The sequence below is a fragment of the Anas acuta genome, chromosome 26 (assembly GCF_963932015.1).
Source record: "Anas acuta chromosome 26, bAnaAcu1.1, whole genome shotgun sequence".
Classification (NCBI taxonomy): Eukaryota; Metazoa; Chordata; class Aves; order Anseriformes; family Anatidae; genus Anas; species Anas acuta.
Window position 1 is genome coordinate 3,186,028 of NC_089004.1, and position 9,416 is coordinate 3,195,443.

The 9,416-nt window shown below is 65.9% G+C and overlaps 1 long non-coding RNA gene across 1 annotated transcript; it reads left to right on the forward strand.

Annotated features, from left to right (window-relative positions):
• On the forward strand, positions 1-877 carry LOC137845026 (uncharacterized). Its single transcript, XR_011090071.1, has 2 exons — positions 1-141; positions 576-877. It is a non-coding gene; the product is annotated as an uncharacterized lncRNA (long non-coding RNA).
• The last annotated feature ends 8,539 nt before the right edge of the window (positions 878-9,416 follow it).

Here is a 9,416-nt window from a genome sequence, read left to right on the forward strand (position 1 = left end):
CCCAGTACCCCAGCCCCACCACCCCCCAGCCGCTGCAGCTCCGCCACCTCCCGCCTCCCCGCCACGAGACGGGGATGGAGAGGAGCGCGGGGAAGCGGTGCGCCGAAGATCAAGAGGAAAATGATCAAAGGAGGCATGTGGGTGAGCGCTGCAACCCCGTCACCCTGGAGACGGGAAGCAAATATTTGGGCTAATAGCGCCGGCGCTGCAGCGGGGCCGGGCGCTTCCCATTGTCAGGCAACAATAGGGACGGGCAGCCACCCCGCTGCCACCCCGCTGCCACCCTCCCTGGCTTCGTTAGGGTTTGTTGGCACAGGGAGGGGGATTTGGGGGTGTTTTGGGGTTCGTTAAGGGCTGAGGGTGATGTTGGCCACCGTGGGATGCTCGAGGCTGGAGGGGAGGCGATGGGGCTGCGGGGTGGTGCTGCACCCCGTGAGCATCCCGCTGCGGGGACGTGGTGCAGGGCAGGGCACAAATCCGCCCCCCTTGATGTGGGGGTGCCCACACAGACCCCTGAGGTGGGCTCTCCTCCTCCTGCCGACCTCCCAGCCCTAATCCCATCTTCCTCCTGCAAGGCTCAGCCTCCCCTCCCGCTCGCCCTCGAGGATCCCGTCCTGCCCAGGAGGGAAACCGAGGCAGGAATCAAGCAGCCCTCTCCCTGTCCCCCTGCACCCCCAGCCCTGCGCAGCTGTGTAGGGGGGGCACGACGCAGCCCCCTACCCCCCCAGGGAGCACTCTGTAGGACGTGGCACGGGAAAGGGACGAGCCCCCCGTGAGGGCCAAGAGGCAGCGGAGAGCTGGAAACTTCCTCGGGTGCCGGCGCATTTCATCTGGAAACCTTTTTTATCTTTAATAAACCCAAGCACCTGGTCGAACACAGAGAACATCACTTTTTAAATATAAATCTCGCTCTCTCTCCAGTTTTCACCCGGCGCTGCCCTCCGAGCCGGTGTCGTTAAGGTAATGGGGTTGGATGGATGATGATTTCCCACCCGCTGGCACGGAGACCCCCTCCGTGGGTGGAGGTGACAGCGTGGCCCCCGGTGTCCCCGTGCCACCCCCTGCTCGCAGCCGTGCCGGCACCAGCCTGGGCACCGTGACCCCATCCTCATGGGGCAGGTGGTCAGGAGGCAGGCGATGCCTTCAATAATAATAATATAAAAATGGGGGAAAAGCCTTTTAGGAGCTGGCACGGGGTCCTTCAATCCCACCGGGAGCAGAGCAGTCCCCGTCTCGTCCCCCAGGCTGGGACCCTCCGTCCCGGCGCGGTACCTGGCGCCCGTTGCGGGAGCGCGGCGCGCTTGGAGTGACACGGAGGAAAATCAGGCTGAATGAATGAGGTCACCTGCCCCATAAATAATTCATCCGCGGCGCCTTCATGCACGCTGCCCCCGCGCGCCGGCAAGGAGCTGGGGGGCTGCGGGGCGGGCAGGTGGGGGAACGGCACGGCTGGGGGCTGGTGCTGAGCTGGGGCTGCCGATCCCAGTGCTGGCAACTGGGGGGGAACTGGGGCAAGGACACCCCCCTTTCTGGGTCGCCCCCGTGCCTGGATCGGGGGGACCCCCCCCGCCCGCCCGCCTGTGTCCTGCCACCAGCTGCTGTGGGCACGGGGCCCAGGTTCGGTGGTGCGGGGGCAGGAGGCAGGTGACGGAGGTGGAGGAAGGAAGGGCAGCGCAGCCGGGGGATTAGGGCAGGAAGAAAGCGCGGCAGTGTGGGGCCGGCAAATGTTTTAATTCCCTCCGCAGCTGCTCCTGCCCCGGCTGCTTGGGGACGGGGAGCGCCAATGCTGTGGTGCACGGGGAGTGGGGCATGGAGCCAGGGCTCTGCGGGTGTGCAGCACTGGGGTTGGGATCGGGATCGGGATTGGGATGAGGATCAGGATTAGGATCAGGATCAGGATCAGGATCAGGATTGGGGTAATGATTGGGATCAGGACCGGGATCGGGATCAGGATCAGGACTGGGATCAGGATTGGGATTGGGATTGGGATCATGATTTGGATCAGGATTGGGATCAGGATCAGGATTGGGATCAGGATCAGGACTGGATCAGGATCGGGATCATGACTGGGATTGGGATCAGGATCAGGATCAGGGCTGTCCCAGCCCTGCAGCGCTCAGTCAATCCAGGGTCGTGCCCGCAGCCCCCGTGCCCGTGCCGGCCCTTCCCAGCCTTCCCCCTTTGCGCTTTATGAAGTCGTTCGGTGCGAGAGGAAGGCGAGCCCGGCAGCACCGAAACGTGGCAAAAGAACATCTTGAAGCCATTCTGCCATCTGTTGTGCTTTCAGCGCAATTAAGCAGGCAGCAGCCATGCGAGGCAGCGCAAAGCACCCGCCTGCGCCTCCTCGTCCCCCCCGGGGCCGGGAAACCTCCCCGGTGGGGCCACCGGGGCACGGCAGCCACAGGGCAAGTGCCGGGTGCTGGTGCTCCCCGGGGCTCCCGTTACTTCCACCGGCAAACCCGTCCGGGGCACCGGCAGCACCGGCAGCTCGCTGGCAGCCGGGGATGCGCCGCAGATGCCCAGGGTTTGGTTGCTTGGCACGCGCGGCGGCGCTGGCCTCGCCGGCTGCCTGCGGGGAAGGCAGCGCTGCGCCGCTCTCCCTGCTCGCCCGGCCCGGTGCCAGCTCAGCCCCGTCCCCCCCATCCCGTTCCTTTCATTGTGTGCCCCCCCCGGTGCTCCCTGGAGCCCCTCATCCAGGGGAAATCAACGGTGGGGTGCGGACAGGGGGGCACTGAGTTCATTGAGACCACGAGGAGCAGCTGCGCCATCAGGGATGGGGCTGGTGGCTCTGGCACCTCCATAAACCCACTACACCCCCTTGTCCCCCTGCACCCTCATCCCCAAGCCCCCCCGGGTGCTGCTGTGTCACCGAGGGCTGTGACGCCGGTGCCTGGCAGGTGGCTCTGCCTCCGGAGCCGGGGCTGCTGCCAGCGCGGGGCTCGTCAGCGCTTCCCTTTGTTGCCGCCGTTGTTAACTTCAGCGGTAACATTGGTTTATCCCCTTGATCTTGACGGGAAATAGGGAGGCAAGGGAAGCGTCTCCGGGGAATCGACGCTGCATGCGCCGAGCTTTAATTAGGCATGTGAAATTTCCTCCGACAGCAGCGACGTTAAAGCGAGCCCGGCGCTGGAAGTGATGAGGACCAAAATTAAATCGCCGAAACGGAGCAAAACTGCACGGAGCCGAGATCCCAGCGGCTGCATCCCGGTGGCTCTGTGGGACCGGCCCGGGCACTGCGGGCACGGCTGGGGGACCAAACCCACACCCCAATCCGGTGCAGAGACCCCGGCACATGGGGTGCTGAGAGAGCAGCAGAGGAGCTTGCCCACAGCCCCAGTTTGGCACTCAGGTGGTCCCAGTATGGCCCGGCCAGCCCCAATGGGATCCTCAGGCCTGCTGAAAATGGGGACAGCCGAGGTGGCTGGGGACAGCAGGGACACAGCCCCGGGGCTGCTGTCCCCAAGGCCAGGGAGCGAGGCAGCACCCAGGGGTGGCCGTGGGGCGCTGAGCCCGTGGGACGTGGCCAACGCGGGACGCAGCGAGGAGAAATGGCCCAGATCAGCTCGGGGGGCACGGCAGGGTGATAAACGCCAGCCCCACGGATGCAAAAAGGGCCCCGAGCCCCTCGCAGCCCCCATCCCATCCCCGCAGCCCCCGTCCCGTCCCGTCCCCGCAGCCGTGCCCCATCCCGGGGCGCTGGAGGCGTGCGGTGGCTGCAGCAAACCTTCCAGCTGATTAAATCTGCAATTACAGATCTCGCCGCCGCGGCTCTCTCCTGTCAGCCTTGGCCTCGGCTACTGACACAGCCGTGATAACAGCCTCTATTAGCATAAAACACCGGCTCCGAGCCCGGCCAAGGATGGGGAGGATTAAGCAGCCGGCTTCTTCTGCTAATTAATAATCCACTTGATTAAGAATTGTCTGTCAATATGTCAGCAGCACAAGGACAAGCCCTGTGGCCACGAGCTGGGAGCACTGCTCTGTGCTGGCCTGGGGGTGGCATCTTCCTCCTCCTCCTCCTCCTCCTCCTCCTCCTCCTCCTCCTCCTCTTCTTCCTCCCCTGCAGCCTCCCCAGCCGGACCCCCTCATGCCCAGACCCCCTCTCTTGGTGGCCACCATCTGATGTCGTGGATCACATCATGAGCATCCTGACCCCCCCTCCGAATTTCAGCAGCTGCCTGATGCAATGGAATGATGCTGAAGGCTTGGGGCACAGCAACAACCCCCCCAAAATATGTGGGGAGAAGCTGGACCCCTCCCCGGTGCCTCATCCAGGCGCTTCGCAGCACCGTGAGCCCCCCTCCTGCCATCCCCAGCCCATGCTGCCCCCCCTGCCCCGGTGTCCCCAGAGGCAGCAGATTAATGCAGGGAGCAAATAATAGCATCTCCCCGCGGCCCCCCGCACCGCCGGCACGGGGAGCAGGGAGCAATTAGCTAATTGCAGAGGGAGGTCAGGGCGAGCGCGTGCCCCGGCCTCGTGGCGCAGCCGAGCAGGACCCCGCGTGCAGCAGTGGGGCTGCTTTGTGCTTAGCCCACGGACGGCTTTGTCCCGGCCACAGCGTGCCCTGGGCACCGTGCTCGGCACGTGGCCTCGTGCTGAGAGCGGGGGGGTTGCTTTCAGCCTCTCCCAGACCCAAATTAAGCGGCCGGGGCTCGGCCTCGCCGCCTCTCGCCGCGCTAACGAGCCCGCTAAGTGGGTCACGCTGACTCGAGCGGAGGTGGTGCTGCGCTGCGGGGCCAGGCTCGGCACCAGGCTGCTGGTTTTGGGCAGACCGGGGGCTGCGGGCAGGCCGGCTGAGCCTCCAGCTCCTGAATTTTTGGATAAAGCCCAGGAGGGCACGGGGGGGAAGTTCCCGTGGGTCCACTCTGCCTCTGCCTGCGTGCGTCCTCGGCCCCATGGCACGGTGTCCCCAGGGTGGGGACGGGGTCTGCGCCCCCCTCCCTGGGGGTCTCCCAAGGGTGTCCCCTTCCCGGGGCGATCTCCCCCCTCCTGGGGGGACGGCGTGCACTCGGCAGCCTCTGGAGGAGCGGCACTTACTGACGCCAGCTTCTCCAGAGCTTTAATTATCTAATGATTCTCCCCATTCGAAGGCGCCGCGCTGTGAACAAACAAACAAAGGCAGAAGGCTCCAGCTGCGGCGCGGGGGGGCCAGATGTGCTGCAGGGGGGGGAGCCAGGCAGGGGACACCGCTCAGTGGGGACCTCCCTGGTGTGGGGACCCACACCAGCAGCGTGTCCCCAGTGCATGGTGACAGAGCGGTGTGGGTTTATGGCTCGTGGAGCCGTGCAGCCAGCAAACAGCCCCGTTTGGGGGCTGATGGAGGCACCCAGCAGCTCAGCACCCAGCCCCGAAAACCCTTCACGTGCCATCGGGCTGCGTTTGTCACCCCAAAGATGCTCAGAGGGTGAGTGCCACACCTCGGTGTCACCCCTCTGCCTCAGTGGGTCCTGAGCACCCCATTCCTATACCCCGTCCCCGGAGGGCTGCGCCTTCCCCGTGTGCCTGGATCCGTCCCCAAGACCCGGATTTTGCACCAGCAGCTCCCTAAAGCAAAGCTTAAACCCTCCCGGGGGGGGGGCTCACCACGACTTTCTGCCCCCTCCCAGCCCCAAATCCCCTCCAGGTCCAGACCCCCCAGGAGAGGAGACGTGGGGAGAGGGGAACGGCTGCGGTCACGGGCGGCACGCTCAGAGCCTGGGGACTTGCAGCAGCTCCCGGGGCACCCCCGGTAATTATCGGCCCCGAGTGTTAACGGCAAAACTTCCTCCTCCTGCTGCTAATTAGCAGCAGCTCCCCAGGGCCACACGCTGTTGCTCCCTCACCCCTCTGGGTGTCCTGCCGGGGGCTGGCGGGTGACACCGATGCCACCGGGGCACTCACGGCACTGCTGCCACCAGGGCGAGCCCGGGGCTGGGCGGGTGGCTGTGGCACGGGGGGGTCTCCTGCTGCGTTTCCGAGTCCCCCGAGCCCGGCAGAGCCTATTTCTGTCTCCTCCCTGCCGGTGACGCTGCCATCCCCGGAGGGCGTTAATAACCGTGGAGATCCGCAGCCTTTCATTAGGGGTCCGCGCCGCGCTGTAGGGCTTTGTGGAACGAGGAGCCCCGCAGCGGCGCGGTGTCAGGAGGCATCAAGGAGAGCAGGAGCGAGACACAGCCACTGACACATCCCTGGAGGCTGCTGGGGTTGGGAAATGGGCACAAGGATGTGGCACACATAGGGCAGGGGCAAAATATCCACATCTGTGGGGCCAGTGGGGCTTTCCCCTTGTGGGTTCTCTCCTCCTGGTGCCCTGGGCTGGATGGGGATGAGCTCTCCTCTTCCCCAGCACCGCTCACCCCAATCTCTCCCAGCAGGATTGCAGCACAGGACGCTCCTTCCTCACCCACAACCTGACCCCAGGCTCTGCAGCCTCCCTTTGTGCTATGGGTGCTGCACCCAAACCCATGGGCAGCCCTAACCCACCCCCCCCACGCTCCCTTTCCAGCCCCCAGGGCGTCCCCACGGGGACAACCGCGGCTGGGCCGTGCTCGGGGCTCTCCTCCAGACCCCAGGGTGCCTTGGAGCGCTGACAAGCCCGGGATTTTCTGCCACATTTCTGCCACGGCCGGAGGCCCCGGCGGTGCTGCAAGAAGGGGCCATTGTGGCGAGGTGCAGCTGCGAGGGAGCGGACGGGGAATGCAAAATTCTGGCCGCCGGGAAGGGGCCGGGGGATTCGCCGCTCCCCGTGGCCTTTCCCCACCCGGCACGTGCCCCCCCCGGTGACAATGGGGCTTTTATGGGGACACCGCCGTGGAGGTGGGCTGCTTTTAGGGTTTTTTGGGGTGGAAGAAACCTGGCTGGGGTTTGAAGGTGGCCTTGAAGCATCACGGCAAGGTGGGATGAGCGGAGGGGCAGCGGCTCCGTGCCCTCCCCTGGGGCTGGGACCGATGCTGCTCTCCGGGGAGGTGCTCAGCAGCTCCCTGTGCTCTCGCTGAGCAGCCACGAGGCTGCTCGGGAGTTTTTTGGGTGCTGCCTGCCCCGCACGATGCTCTCCCTCGCCCAGCTTGGGGCTGGGGCAGGGGCCGCTCACGTGCCCACCCCTGGCGTGCTCAAAGCAGCCGTGAGAGCAGGCAGAGAAGCGCGACCCCGGCTGGGACCAGCCCCGAGCACGGCGTCATTGTTCAGCGTGCGGAAGAGCGAGGCACCTTTTTATTTCTTTGAAAGGACGAGAGGAAGAAAGGGGGAGAGCCGGGCAGGCTGCTTGGCCCAGATGCTGTTCCTTCCCCCCCCCCCCCCTTTATTATTATTTTTCCTGCTTTCCCGCAGCACCAGCGCTCATCCCCCACTGATTGGCAATGAAAGCAGCAAAGCAGCCTCTGCCTGCCCAGGGATGGGGGCACCCAGCAGGGAGGGGGGGCCAAGGAAGGCAAAGGGGATGAGGAGACCCCCAGCACCACCCTGAGCCAAGCGCCACCCTCACCCGCTGCCGGGACCCCAAAAGGATTCAGGGGCTGGCCCCAGGGGATGGAAACAAGGTTGGGGATTGTCCCCAGGGCTCTGAGCAGAGAGGGGAGTGGGGGCTCGGTCAATGGGGTGCCCAGCAGTGGGGACAGAGAATGGGGCAGCAATGGGGCAGCAATGGGGCAGCAATGGGGCCAGGCGCCACGCGGGAGCCACCCCGCTGCCAGGAAGCTGCCTGCGCTCCCCCAGTCCCGATCTGTCACCGTCTCCTTAGCCCGTCCGTGCCGTGCTGTTCCCAGCTAATGGGTTGTTGCTGCTCGCGGCGAGTGGCCAAGAGGAACAGATGAGCCCGCGAGGGTGATTTATGCCGGGCAGGTTGACGCCGCAACTGTTGAGGAGAGCGGCAGCAGCTGCCGCGGCTGCTGCGGAGCGATTTGGCTGCGAGAGGATCCTCGGACACAGCGGGGACGCTGCTGCAGGCTGTGGGGTGGCCGGGGAGAGCCCTGGTCTCCACCCTCAGATTTGTTCGGCTCCGAAATAGCGGCACAAGGGGATGGTTTGGGGCTCGGGGAGGTGGGGAGAGCCACCCCTGAGATGCGCTGGGGATTTGGGGGATGCTCCGGTCCCGGGACCCCGTGGTGGGTGATGTTCCCGGGGTCAGCAGGGTCAGAAAGGGGCTGGGGGGGGGATTTGGGTAGGGGTGGAGGGTGGTGGTTCACTTCCCAGCCGCTGCGTGAAGCCAAGATTCAATTCAAGTGCTGCGGTTAATCCGGATTTAATCCGCTCAAAATCCCCCCCTTAATCCGTTTAATGCCACCGCTCGGAATTAGGCTCCTGTGCAGCGGCTCCTGGCTGCCGGGCCGGGAGGAGGAAGAGGAGGGATGGTGGGGAGGGAGGAAGGGGATGGAGGGAAGGGATGGAGGGGGATGGATGGGGATGGATGGATGGATGGATGGATGGATGGATGGATGGATGGATGGATGGATGGATGGATGGATGGAGGGGAAGGAGGAAGGGGATGGATGGGGATGGATGGGGATGGATGGGGATGGAGGGAAGGAATGGATGGGAATAGAAGGAGGGGGATGGAAGGGGATGGATGGATGGATGGATGGAGGGGATGGGGATGAAGGGGTGGAGGGGGAGGGACAGAGGGATGGAGGGGACAGAGGGGACGGAGGGGTGGAGGGGATAAAAGGATGGAGGGAATGGGGACGGAGGGGATGAAGAGATGGAGGGGATAAAGGGATGGAGGGATGGAGGGGGAGGGTTAGAGGTATGGAGGGGACAGAGGGGACGGAGGGGACAGAGGGGATAAAGGGATGGAGGGGATGGGGATGAATGGAGGGGTCAGAGGGGATGGAGGTGATGGTGATGTGGGGCCGAAGGGCCGGCAGGGTCACCCCTCCAGCCCTGCCGTTGAGCCGCACACCTCGGGTGGGCTCCGCGGGGCTGTGCGGGGGCTGCCCCCAGCACCGGGACCGAGCCCCCCCCGGCGGCCCCAGCCCCGCTCCGTGCGGCTGCCACCTACCGACCGCGGGCACGGCCGGCTCCCCGCCGCACCCCGGGCTAACGGCACCGGCACGGCCCCGCCGGACACCCCCCGGACACCCCCGCCAGCACCGGGGGGGCTCGGCCCGGCGGTAACGGGGCCTCGGGAAGGGCCGGGGGGGAGCTGCCGGGGGGCTGGGCAGCGGCACCGGGGGCACCGGAGCGGCGGCAGCGGGAGGAGCCGGCCCCGGGGTCCGGTTGCGGGGGTCCCGGTCGGGGCGGGGAACGGCCGAGGGAGCTCGGGGGGGGTGGAGAGGGGTCGCTGCCCGGTTCCCGTTCCCCCTCCTCGGTCCAGGTCCCGGTCCGTTCCCGGTCCCCCTTCCCGTTCCCTCCCCTCTCCCCGCTCCCAGTCCCGGGTCCCTTTCGCCGGTCCCGGTCCCAGTCCCTCTTTACGGTCCCCGGTCCCCCTCTCCCTCCCAGGTCC